This window comes from Dendrobates tinctorius, unplaced genomic scaffold (genome assembly GCF_039654945.1).
Source record: "Dendrobates tinctorius isolate UK_male_01 unplaced genomic scaffold, ASM3965494v1 ptg000158l, whole genome shotgun sequence".
In the NCBI taxonomy this organism is placed as follows: Eukaryota; Metazoa; Chordata; class Amphibia; order Anura; family Dendrobatidae; genus Dendrobates; species Dendrobates tinctorius.
Window position 1 is genome coordinate 41,111,870 of NW_027361825.1, and position 13,975 is coordinate 41,125,844.

Here is a 13,975-nt window from a genome sequence, read left to right on the forward strand (position 1 = left end):
CCGGTTTATGTGTATGCAGTGAGGAGCCGCTCCGGCTAATGTGGGTGCAGTGAGGAGCCGCACCGGCTAATGTGTATGCAGTAAGGAGCCGCACCGGCTAATGTGTATGCAGTGAGGAGCCGCTCCGGTTTATGTGTGTGCAGTGAGGAGCCGCTCCGGCTTATGTGGGTGCAGTGAGGCGCCGCTCCGGCTTATGTGGGTGCAGTGAGGCGTCGCTCCGACTAATGTGGATGCAGCGAGGAGCCACTCCGGTTTATGTGTATGCAGTGAGGAGCCGCACCGGCTAATGTGTATGCAGTGAGGAGCCGCTCCGGCTAATGTGGGTGCAGTGAGGAGCCGCACCGGCTAATGTGTATGCAGTGAGGAACCGCTCCGGCTAATGTGGGTGCAGTGAGGAGCCGCTCTGGCTTATGTATATGCAGTGAGGAGCCGCTCCGGTTTATGTGTATGCAGTGAGGAGCCGCTCCTGCTAATGTGGGTGCAGTGAGGAGCCGCACCGGCTAATGTGTATGCAGTGAGGAGCCGCTCCGGTTTATGTGTGTGCAGTGAGGAGCCGCTCCGGCTTATGTGGGTGCAGTGAGGCGCCGCTCCGGCTTATGTGGGTGCAGTGAGGCGTCGCTCCGGCTAATGTGGATGCAGCGAGGAGCCACTCCGGTTTATGTGTATGCAGTGAGGAGCCGCACCGGCTAATGTGTATGCAGTGAGGAGCCGCACCGGCTAATGTGTATGCAGTGAGGAACCGCTCCGGCTAATGTGGGTGCAGTGAGGAGCCGCTCTGGCTTATGTATATACAGTGAGGAGCCGCTCCGGTTTATGTGTATGCAGTGAGGAGCCGCTCCGGCTAATGTGGGTGCAGTGAGGAGCCGCACCAACTAATGTGTATGCAGTGAGGAGCCGCACCGGCTAATGTGTATGCAGTGAGGAGCCGCTCCGGTTTATGTGTGTGCAGTGAGGAGCCGCTCCGGCTTATGTGGGTGCAGTGAGGCGTCGCTCCGGCTAATGTGGATGCAGCGAGGAGCCACTCCGGCTAATGTGGGTGCAGTGAGGAGCCACACCGGCTAATGTGTATGCAGTGAGGAGCCGCTCCGGCTAATGTGGGTGCAGTGAGGAGCCGCTCTGGCTTATGTATATGCAGTGAGGAGCCGCTCCGGTTTATGTGTATGCAGTGAGGAGCCGCTCCGGCTAATTTGGGTGCAGTGAGGAGCCGCACCGGCTAATGTGTATGCAGTGAGGAGCCGCTCCGGCTAATGTGTATGCAGTGAGGAGCCGCTCCGGCTAATGTAGATGCAGTGAGGAGCCGCACCGGCTAATGTGTATGCAGTGAGGAGCCGCTCCGGCAAATGTAGATGCAGTGAGGAGCCGCTCCGGTTTATGTGTATGCAGTGAGGAGCCGCTCCGGCTTATGTGGGTGCAGTGAGGAGCCGCTCCGGCAAATGTAGATGCAGTGAGGAGCCGCTCCGGTTTATGTGTATGCAGTGAGGAGCCGCTCCGGCTTATGTGGGTGCAGTGAGGAGCCACTCCGGCTAATGTGTATGCAGTGAGGAGCCGCTCCGGTTTATGTGGGTGCAGTGAGGAGCCGCTTCGGCTAATGTGGGTGCAGTGAGGAGCCGCTCCGGCTAATGTGGATGCAGTGAGGAGCCGCTCCGGCTAATGTGGATGCAGTGAGGAGCCGCTCCGGCTAATGTAGGTGCAGTGAGGAGCCGCTCCGGCTAATGTGTATGCAATGAGGAGCCGCTCCAGCTAATGTGGATGCAGTGAGGAGCCGCTCCGGCTAATGTGTATGCAGTGAGGAGCCGCTCCGGCTAATGTGTATGCAGTGAGGAGCCGCTCCGGCTAATGTGTATGCAGTGAGGAGCCGCTCCGGCTAATGTGTATGCAGTGAGGAGCCGCTCCGGCTAATGTGTATGCAGTGAGGAGCCGCTCCGGCTAATGTGGATGCAGTGAGGAGCCTCTCCGGTTTATGTGTATGCAGTGAGGAGCCGCTCCGGCTCATGTGGATGCAGCGAGGAGCCACTCCGGTTTATGTGTATGCAGTGAGGAGCCGCACCGGCTAATGTGTATGCAGTGAGGAGCCGCTCCGGCTAATGTGTATGCAGTGAGGAGCCGCTCCGGCTAATGTGTATGCAGTGAGGAGCCGCTCCGGCTAATATGTATGCAGTGAGGCGTCGCTCCCGCTAATGTGGGTGCAGCGAGGAGCCGCTCCGGTTTATGTGTATGCAGTGAGGAGCCGCACCGGCTAATGTGTATGCAGTGAGGAGCCGCACCGGCTAATGTGGGTGCAGTGAGGAGCCGCTCCGGCTAATGTGGGTGCAGTGAGGAGCCGCTCTGGCTTATGTATATGCAGTGAGGAGCCGCTCCGGTTTATGTGTATGCAGTGAGGAGCCGCTCCGGCTAATGTGGGTGCAGTGAGGAGCCGCACCGGCTAATGTGTATGCAGTGAGGAGCCGCACCGGCTAATGTGTATGCAGTGAGGAGCAGCTCCGGTTTATGTGTGTGCAGTGAGGAGCCGCTCCGGCTTATGTGGGTGCAGTGAGGCGTCGCTCCGGCTAATGTGAATGCAGCGAGGAGCCACTCCGGTTTATGTGTATGCAGTGAGGAGCCGCACCGGCCAATGTGTATGCAGTGAGGAGCCGCACCGGCTAATGTGTATGCAGTGAGGAGCCGCTCCGGCTAATGTGGGTGCAGTGAGGAGCCGCTCTGGCTTATGTATATGCAGTGAGGAGCCGCTCCGGTTTATGTGTATGCAGTGAGGCGTCGCTCCGGCTAATGTGGGTGCAGCGAGGAGCCACTCCGGTTTATGTGTATGCAGTGAGGAGCCGCACCGGCTAATGTGTATGCAGTGAGGAGCCGCACCGGCTAATGTGTATGCAGTGAGGAGCCGCTCCGGCTAATGTGGGTGCAGTGAGGAGCCGCTCTGGCTTATGTATATGCAGTGAGGAGCCGCTCCGGTTTATGTGTATGCAGTGAGGAGCCGTTCCGGCTAATGTGGGTGCAGTGAGGAGCCGCACCGGCTAATGTGTATGCAGTGAGGAGCCGCACCGGCTAATGTGTATGCAGTGAGGAGCTGCTCCGGTTTATGTGTGTGCAGTGAGGAGCCGCTCCGGCTTATGTGGGTGCAGTGAGGCGTCGCTCCGGCTAATGTGAATGCAGCGAGGAGCCACTCCGGTTTATGAGTATGCAGTGAGGAGCCGCACCGGCTAATGTGTATGCAGTGAGGAGCCGCACCGGCTAATGTGTATGCAGTGAGGAGCCGCTCCGGCTAATGTGGGTGCAGTGAGGAGCCGCTCTGGCTTATGTATATGCAGTGAGGAGCCGCTCCGGTTTATGTGTATGCAGTGAGGAGCCGCTCCGGCTAATGTGGGTGCAGTGAGGAGCCGCACCGGCTAATGTGTATGCAGTGAGGAGCCGCTCCGGCTAATGTAGATGCAGTGAGGAGCCGAACCGGCTAATGTGTATGCAGTGAGGAGCCGCTCCGGCAAATGTAGATGCAGTGAGGAGCCGCTCCGGTTTATGTATGCAGTGAGGAGCCGCTCCGGCTTATGTGGGTGCAGTGAGGAGCCGCTCCGGCAAATGTAGATGCAGTGAGGAGCCGCTCCAGTTTATGTGTATGCAGTGAGGAGCCGCTCCGGCTTATGTGGGTGCAGTGATGAGCCACTCCGGCTAATGTGTATGCAGTGAGGAGCCACTCCGGCTAATGTGTATGCAGTGAGGAGCCGCTTCGGCTAATGTGGATGCAGTGAGGAGACGCTCCGGCTAATGTGTATGCAGTGAGGAGCCGCTCCGGTTTATGCGGGTGCAGTGAGGAGCCGCTCCGGCTAATGTGGGTGCAGTGAGGAGCCGCTCCGGCTTATGTCGGTGCAGTGAGGCGTCGCTCCGGCTAATGTGGATGCAGCGAGGAGCCACTCCGGCTAATGTGGGTGCAGTGAGGAGCCACACCGGCTAATGTGTATGCAGTGAGGAGCCGCTCCGGCTAATGTGGGTGCAGTGAGGAGCCGCTCTGGCTTATGTATATGCAGTGAGGAGCCGCTCCGGTTTATGTGTATGCAGTGAGGAGCCGCTCCGGCTAATTTGGGTGCAGTGAGGAGCCGCACCGGCTAATGTGTATGCAGTGAGGAGCCGCTCCGGCTAATGTGTATGCAGTGAGGAGCCGCTCCGGCTAATGTAGATGCAGTGAGGAGCCGCACCGGCTAATGTGTATGCAGTGAGGAGCCGCTCCGGCAAATGTAGATGCAGTGAGGAGCCGCTCCGGTTTATGTGTATGCAGTGAGGAGCCGCTCCGGCTTATGTGGGTGCAGTGAGGAGCCGCTCCGGCAAATGTAGATGCAGTGAGGAGCCGCTCCGGTTTATGTGTATGCAGTGAGGAGCCGCTCCGGCTTATGTGAGTGCAGTGAGGAGCCACTCCGGCTAATGTGTATGCAGTGAGGAGCCGCTCCGGTTTATGTGGGTGCAGTGAGGAGCCGCTTCGGCTAATGTGGGTGCAGTGAGGAGCCGCTCCGGCTAATGTGGATGCAGTGAGGAGCCGCTCCGGCTAATGTGGATGCAGTGAGGAGCCGCTCCGGCTAATGTGGGTGCAGTGAGGAGCCGCTCCGGCTAATGTGTATGCAGTGAGGAGCCGCTCCGGCTAATGTGGGTGCAGTGAGGAGCCGCTCCGGCTAATGTGTATGCAGTGAGGAGCCGCTCCAGCTAATGTGGATGCAGTGAGGAGCCGCTCCGGCTAATGTGTATGCAGTGAGGAGCCGCTCCGGCTAATGTGTATGCAGTGAGGAGCCGCTCCGGCTAATGTGTATGCAGTGAGGAGCCGCTCCGGCTAATGTGGATGCAGTGAGGAGCCTCTCCGGTTTATGTGTATGCAGTGAGGAGCCGCTCCGGCTCATGTGGATGCAGCGAGGAGCCGCTCCGGTTTATGTGTATGCAGTGAGGAGCCGCACCGGCTAATGTGTATGCAGTGAGGAGCCGCTCCGGCTAATGTGTATGCAGTGAGGAGCCGCTCCGGCTAATGTGTATGCAGTGAGGAGCCGCTCCGGCTAATGTGTATGCAGTGAGGCGTCGCTCCGGCTAATGTGGGTGCAGCGAGGAGCTGCTCCGGTTTATGTGTATGCAGTGAGGAGCCGCACCGGCTAATGTGTATGCAGTGAGGAGCCGCACCGGCTAATGTGGGTGCAGTGAGGAGCCGCTCCGGCTAATGTGGGTGCAGTGAAGAGCCGCTCTGGCTTATGTATATGCAGTGAGGAGCCGCTCCGGTTTATGTGTATGCAGTGAGGAGCCGCTCCGGCTAATGTGGGTGCAGTGAGGAGCCGCACCGGCTAATGTGTATGCAGTGAGGAGCCGCACCGGCTAATGTGTATGCAGTGAGGAGCAGCTCCGGTTTATGTGTGTGCAGTGAGGAGCCGCTCCGGCTTATGTGGGTGCAGTGAGGCGTCGCTCCGGCTAATGTGAATGCAGCGATGAGCCACTCCGGTTTATGTGTATGCAGTGAGGAGCCGCACCGGCTAATGTGTATGCAGTGAGGAGCCGCACCGGCTAATGTGTATGCAGTGAGGAGCCGCTCCGGCTAATGTGGGTGCAGTGAGGAGCCGCTCTGGCTTATGTATATGCAGTGAGGAGCCGCTCCGGTTTATGTGTATGCAGTGAGGCGTCGCTCCGGCTAATGTGGGTGCAGCGAGGAGCCACTCCGGTTTATGTGTATGCAGTGAGGAGCCGCACCGGCTAATGTGTATGCAGTGAGGAGCCGCACCGGCTAATGTGTATGCAGTGAGGAGCCGCTCCGGCTAATGTGGGTGCAGTGAGGAGCCGCACCGGCTAATGTGTATGCAGTGAGGAGCCGCACCGGCTAATGTGTATGCAGTGAGGAGCCGCTCCGGTTTATGTGTGTGCAGTGAGGAGCCGCTCCGGCTTATGTGGGTGCAGTGAGGCGTCGCTCCGGCTAATGTGAATGCAGCGAGGAGCCACTCCGGTTTATGAGTATGCAGTGAGGAGCCGCACCGGCTAATGTGTATGCAGTGAGGAGCCGCACCGGCTAATGTGTATGCAGTGAGGAGCCGCTCCGGCTAATGTGGGTGCAGTGAGGAGCCGCTCTGGCTTATGTATATGCAGTGAGGAGCCGCTCCGGCTAATGTGGGTGCAGTGAGGAGCCGCTCTGGCTTATGTATATGCAGTGAGGAGCCGCTCCGGTTTATGTGTATGCAGTGAGGAGCCGCTCCGGCTAATGTGGGTGCAGTGAGGAGCCGCACCGGCTAATGTGTATGCAGTGAGGAGCCGCTCCGGCAAATGTAGATGCAGTGAGGAGCCGCTCCGGTTTATGTATGCAGTGAGGAGCCGCTCCGGCTTATGTGGGTGCAGTGAGGAGCCGCTCCGGCAAATGTAGATGCAGTGAGGAGCCGCTTCAGTTTATGTGTATGCAGTGAGGAGCCGCTCCGGCTTATGTGGGTGCAGTGATGAGCCACTCCGGCTAATGTGTATGCAGTGAGGAGCCGCTCCGGCTAATGTGTATGCAGTGAGGAGCCGCTCCGGCTAATGTGGGTGCAGTGAGGAGCCGCTCTGGCTTATGTATATGCAGTGAGGAGCCGCTCCGGTTTATGTGTATGCAGTGAGGAGCCGCTCCGGCTAATTTGGGTGCAGTGAGGAGCCGCACCGGCTAATGTGTATGCAGTGAGGAGCCGCTCCGGCTAATGTGTATGCAGTGAGGAGCCGCTCCGGCTAATGTAGATGCAGTGAGGAGCCGCTCCGGTTTATGTGTATGCAGTGAGGAGCCGCTCCGGCTAATGTGTATGCAGTGAGGAGCCGCTCCGGCTAATGTGTGTGCAGTGAGGAGCCGCTCCGGCTAATGTGTGTGCAGTGAGGAGCCGCTCTGGCTTATGTATATGCAGTGAGGAGCTGCTCCGGTTTATGTGTGTGCAGTGAGGAGCCGCTCCGGCTAATGTGGGTGCAGTGAGGAGCCGCACCGGCTAATGTGTATGCATTGAGGAGCCGCACCGGCTAATGTGTATGCAGTGAGGAGCCGCTCCGGCTAATGTAGATGCAGTGAGGAGCCGCACCGGCTAATGTGTATGCAGTCAGGAGCCGCTCCGGCTAATGTGTATGCAGTGAGGAGCCGCTCCGGCTAATGTGTATGCAGTGAGGAGCCGCTCCGGTTTATGTGGGTGCAGTGAGGAGCCGCTCCGGCTAATGTGGGTGCAGTGAGGAGCCGCTCTGGCTTATGTATATGCAGTGAGGAGCCGCTCCGGTTTATGTGTGTGCAGTGAGGAGCCGCTCCAGCTAATGTGGGTGCAGTGAGGAGCTGCACCGTCTAATGTGTATGCAGTGAGGAGCCGCACCGGCTAATGTGTATGCAGTGAGGAGCCGCTCCGGCTAATGTAGATGCAGTGAGGAGCTGCACCGGCTAATGTGTATGCAGTGAGGAGCCGCTCCGGCTAATGTGTATGCAGTGAGGAGCCGCTCCGGCTAATGTGTATGCAGTGAGGAGCCGCTCCGGCTAATGTGTGTGCAGTGAGGAGCCGCTCCGGCTAATGTGTGTGCAGTGAGGAGCCGCTCTGGCTTATGTATATGCAGTGAGGAGCTGCTCCGGTTTATGTGTGTGCAGTGAGGAGCCGCTCCGGCTAATGTGGGTGCAGTGAGGAGCCGCACCGGCTAATGTGTATGCAGTGAGGAGCCGCACCGGCTAATGTGTATGCAGTGAGGAGCCGCTCAGGCTAATGTAGATGCAGTGAGGAGCCGCACCGGCTAATCTGTATGCAGTGAGGAGCCGCTCCGGCTAATGTGTATGCAGTGAGGAGCCGCTCCGGCTAATGTGTATGCAGTGAGGAGCCGCTCCGGTTTATGTGGGTGCAGTGAGGAGCCGCTCCGGTTTATGTGGGTGCAGTGAGGAGCCGCTCCGGCTAATGTGGGTGCAGTGAGGAGCCGCTCCGGCTAATGTGTGTGCAGGGAGGAGCCGCTCCGGCATATGTGGATGCAGCGAGGAGCCGCTCCGGCTAATGTGTATGCAGCGAGGAGCCGCTCCGGCTAATGTGTATGCAGCGAGGAGCCGCTCCGACTAATGTGGATGCAGTGAGGAGCCGCTCCGGCTAATGTGGATGCAGTGAGGAGCCGCTCCGGCTAATGTGGATGCAGTGAGGAGCCGCTCCGGCTAATGTGTATGCAGTGAGGAGCCGCTCTGGCTTATGTGGATGCAGTGAGGAGCCGCTCTGGCTTATGTGGATGCAGTGAGGAGCCGCTCTGGCTTATGTGGATGCAGTGAGGAGCCGCTTTGGCTTATGTGGATGCATTGAGGAGCCGCTCCGGCTAATGTGGGTGCATTGAGGAGCCGCTCCGACTAATGTGTATGCAGTGAGGAGCCGCTCAAGCTAATGTGGATGCAGTGAGGAGCCGCTTCGGCTTATGTGGGTGCAGTGAGGAGCCGCTCCGACTAATGTGGATGCAGTGAGGTAAATTGTAGGCCACGCCCCGACCACACCCATTTCACAACTAGTCACACCCATGTCCATGCCCCAACCACACCCATTTAGCACTGCTGATCACAACTGACTGGTACTGAGGGCACAGTGGCTAGCATTATGGGCACAGTGGCTGGTACTCTGGGCACACTGACTGGTACTGAGGAAAAGAAAGAAGAGAGAAAGAGAGGAAAGAAAGAAAGAGCAGAGAGAGAACGAAAAAAAGAAAGATTAGAGAGCGAAAGATACTATAAAGTTTCTATAAAGATACTGTAGCAGCCCGCCTCCCATTGTAATGCCCACCTGAGCCTCCCGGTGCAGGACATATCATGTTCCGCTCACATGGCCATTATCCCCGAGTCCAAGGCGATCCCGCTGTCCGTGCTATCGGAGGGGGACACGGTGATGGATCTGAAGCATTCCCTAAAGTGCCTCCATGGTTCCGTCACAATCTCCTCCCGAAATTACCTAATTTCTGGTCAGCTTCTAGCACGTCACTTCTGGTGGAACGTCACGTGCGTATTTTAAAGTGCTCTTCGGGGCTCCGCCGTGTACTCATGTGTCCGCGGAAAAAGTAAGCTCCCGGCCGGGGCAGTGGGTCACTCTCAAAATTGGGACTGTCCTGCTGGATCCGGGACACCTTATACACACACGATTCTGCTTTGTATGCCTCGTACACACACGGCTCTGCTCCGTACACCTCGCACACCCACGGCTCTACTCAGTACACACATGGCTCCTTTCCGTAAGCCTTGTACACATGCGTCTCTGCTCCATACACCTTGTACACACGCAGCCACGCTCTGTGCAGCTTGTACACACGTGGCTCCACTCTATAAACCTTGTACACATGCGGCTTTGTTCCATACACCTCGTATACACGCGTGTTATGAATGAGTCACCGGAGGAGGAAAAAACAAAAATGCAAGCTAAATCCAGAAAACCGGAGAGGTTGGTAGCTAGCGGATTGCAGACCCCTGATCCTATTCACAACAACTAACAGTAGCCGTGGAGCGTTCCTACGGTGGTCCTAGACGCCTCGTCACAGCCGGAGAGCTAAATAAGCCTAAAGAAAGAAAGGGGAAATCTAAACTGCCCCAGAGCAGACCCCAAAGCAATAGACAGCCCCCAACATGTATTGACGGTGAAAACAGATGAAAACACAAACACAGACAGAAAGACAGGCAAACCCTACCAAAAATGTCCCAACACGTCTGATAGGAATAACGGCCCTGAAGTCACTAGACTTCAAAATCCCTATATCAGCACTCCGATATTTTCTGAAGACAGAGCAAAAGAGAATTAACCGATCAGGGACAAAAATGGAAATTCAGCAAAGCCCCAGCCGGGGCTGGCTGAACACAAAACTAAGCAAATCAGACAAAATCTCATGGAACAATAACAGAACAAAACTTAGCTTTAGAAGACAGGAACTGAACTGGAGGCTAGAGCTCAGAGCAGAAAAATCACCAGCAACCCTACAGGGCGTCGGCTGCCTTATATCCACTCAGAGATTCCGGATGTCCAATCGCAATCCACCTGTTCAGGTGACAGGTCTCTCCCATCCAAATCAGTTTCACCACCTCCTTTCACCAGCAGAGGGAGTTCATCAGACATCAAAGGTGAACGAGAAAATGAGCTCACAACACACGCGGTTCCGCTCCGTACACCTTGTACACCCGTGGCTCCGCTCCGTACACCCCGTACGCACACGGCTCTGCTCCATACACCTCGTACACACACAGCTCTGCTCCGCTCCATAATAACACGGCTCAGTTCCGTACACTTTGTACACACAGGGCTCCATTCCGTACACCTCGTACAAACACGGCTCTGCTCCGTACACATGCAGCTCCGCTCCATAGACCTCGTACACACACGGCTCCGCTCCATACACCTCGTACACATCTCCGTTCCGTACACCTTGTACACACACGGCTCCGCTCCATACACCTCGTACACACGTGGCTTCGCTCCGTAAACCTGGTACACACGCGGCTCCGCACCAAACACCTCGTACGTACGCGGCTCCACTCCGTACACCTCGTACACATGCGGCTCAGCTCTGTACACCTTGTACACGCGGCTCTGCTCCGTACACATGCGGCTCAGCTCTGCACACTTCGTACACACGCAGCTCCGCTCCGTACACCTCATACAAACACACGGCTCTGCTCCGTTCACTCATACAAACACGCGGCTCTGCTCCGTACAACTCATACACACATGGCTCCGCTTCGTACACACATAGCTCTGCTCTGTACACCTCATACACACACGGCTCTGCTCCGTACACCTCATACACACACGGCTCTGCTCCGTACACATCGTACACACACGGCTCCGCTCCATACACATGCGGCTCCGCTCCATAGACCTCGTACACACACGGCTCCGCTTCGTACACATCTCCGCTCCGTACACCTCGTACACACACAGCTCCGCTCCATACACCTCGTACACACGTGGCTTCGCTCAGTACACCTGGTACACACGCGGCTCCGCACCGAACACCTCGTACGTACGCGGCTCCACTCCGTACACCTCGTACACATGCGGCTCAGCTCCGTACACCTTGTACACACGTGGCTCTGCTCCGTACACCTCGTACACATGCGGCTCAGCTCTGCACACTTCATACACACGCGGCTCCGCTCACCTCGTACACACGCGGCTCCGCTCCGTACACCTCATACAAACACGCGGCTCCGCTCCGTACAGCTCATACAAACACGCGGCTCCGCTCCGTACACCTCATACACACACGGCTCCGCTTCGTACACACATAGCTCTGCTCCGTACACCTCGTACACACACGGCTCCGCTCCGTACACCTCGTACACATCTCCGCTCTGTACACCTCGTACACACACGACTCTGCTCCGCTCCGTAAACACACGGCTCAGCTCCACACACTTTGAACACACAGGGCTCTGTGTACACCTTTACTTTGTACACCTTTTACTTGGCGGCTCCGCTCCGTACGCCTCGTACACATGCGGCTCCGCTCTGCACACCTCGTACACGAGCGGCTCCGCTCATTACACCTCATACAAACACGCGGCTCCGCTCCGTACACCTCGAACAAACACGGCTCCGCTCCGTACACCTCGTACACACGCGGCTCCACCTCGTACACACGCGGCTCCGCTTCGTACACCCCGTACACACACGGCTCTGCTCCGCTCCTTAGACACACGACTCAGCTCCATACACTTTGTACACAGGGCTCCATTCCGTACACCTCGTACAAACACGGCTCCGCTCCGTACACACGTGGCTCCGCTCCGTACACCTTGTACACACGCAGCTCCGCTCCATACACTGTGACGGGGTATACGACAGAGCAAGAAGGGACAACAGGCCGAGGGACGATCCAACGAGATTTATTAAGGCAGGGAGCATACAACATCAAATATCCATAATGTCCTTGGAGTCCATGAGAAGTCCACACAATGGAAACAAATCCGGGCACCTCACAATAGTCCTTGTGCCAGATGCAATAACAATAATCCTTGCAATAGTCCACAGGATTCCACACAATCCCACGGACGTCACGAGCTGGCCTCAACTCAGTTCGTGACTCCTTCCACATCCGCACTCAAATCACAACTGATCTTAAAACAAGAATGTATTGTCAGGGCTCCTGGGATCAGCCCATCTGAAGGGGGGTAGGGGTCACACCTACTATTCAATGGTTTGGTCCATCAGAAGATTCTAAAAATGTAAGGGCTCCACTGAGTCTACAGGATGTGTATTGTAGGTTATCTTCTGCTTAGGAAAACAATAGCCAAAGTTCTACTAGCTGTTAACACAAGCCTAAATTAGATTATGGTCCAGGTACATCACAAGACATTGCAAAGTATTGAGGGAAGGAGACATGGTTAATTTACAGCAAATAGAACCAGGTAAAGTTAAATGACATATTATACAAAATACAGGACAGGGCAAAACTACAAATCATGACAACAGCTCATACACATCTCCGCTCTGTACACCTTGTACACGCACAGCTCCGCTCCGTACAACTCGTACACACGCGGCTCCGCTCCGTACACCTGGTACACATGCGGCTCCGCTCCATACATCTCGTATACATCTCCGCTCCGTAAACCTCGTACACACGCGGCTCCGCTCCGTACACCTCGAACACACACGGCTCCGCTCCTCACACCTTGTACAAACGCAGCCACGCTCTGTACACCTTGTACACACATGGCTCCACTCCGTAAACCTTGTACACATGCGGCTTTGCTCCAAACACCTAGTACACACGCGGTTTCGCTACGTACTCCTCGTACACACGTGGGCCGGCTCCTCTTCGTACACCCCGTTCACACGCGGCTCCGCTTCGTACACCCCGTACATACACGGCTCTGCTCTGCACCGTAAACACACAGCTCAGCTCCGTACACACACGGTTCCGCTCAATACACATCGTACACACGCGGCTCCGCTCCAGACACATCATACACATCTCCGCTCTGTAAAACTCGTACACACACGGCTCCGCTTTATACACCTCGTACACACGCAGCTCCGCTCCGTACACCTGGTACACACACAGCTCCGCATCGCACACCTCGTACATACGCGGCTCCACTCCATACACCTCGTACACATGCGGCTCCGCTCCATACACCTCGTACACACACGGCTCCGCTCCGTACACCTCATACACATGCGGCTCCGCTCTGCACACCTCATACACACAGAGCTCCGCTCACCTCGTACACACGTGGCTCCGCTCAATACTTTTGGCCACAACTGTAGATGGTGAAACTACAATACAAGACAAATACATAGAATCAGTGCTGTGTCCATAGGAATACACAATATACATAGGCATACACAATCTGCACTACTAGCTGAACGGGGGAACTAACTAAGCTGACTAATATGAGAGATAGGGATGTATAGAGGGAACATGTCACGTACCAGCGATGCTAACGCAGGGGGACTAGAGGGATGAGGTGCTTCCAGTATGCAGACTTGATGGAAAATGGCAGACTGAAGAGAAAAAAGGGGCTGGAATAGACCATGGTACTTTGCAAACTTACCCAGGATACATTGTGGATTGGAGGGAAAATGAATCAGGAAATACAATGTATAATAACATGCAGTTATGACTTTGGCCACTAGATGGAACCAAAAACACTAAACATTAAACTATAGAAATCTGAACATTCTATACATACAGCAATCATTGTATGTTATCAAAATGGGCAGTTCAAGAGTCATTAATTATGTCGGAGACAGAACACTCCCCGTCTGGCATAGAACGGATGCCACTATTCCTATCCTCTGAAGATAACAATAGGACCAGCTCAGTCACTGTTCTGGAGAATGTCTTAGGTCCATCTCCTTTGGCCATCCTCAGTTCAACTTTGCGAACATTACCTTCTTTACTCGGGAGTGTAGCATTCACTAGTCCAAGTGGCCACTGGTTTCGATGGGCCTGACAGTCTTTCACACGGACGAGGTCACCAATCCTCAGATTAGGCCTGGTAGATTGCCACTTTGTCCATGGCTGCAGGGTAGACAAA

General features: G+C 55.8%; 1 protein-coding gene across 2 annotated transcripts in view; it reads left to right on the plus strand.

Moving 5' to 3' along the window:
- LOC141052127 (radial spoke head protein 6 homolog A-like) overlaps positions 1–13,975 on the plus strand; it is a 29,940-nt gene that overhangs the window by 1,319 nt on the left and 14,646 nt on the right. The gene's annotated exons all lie outside the window — the stretch shown is intronic.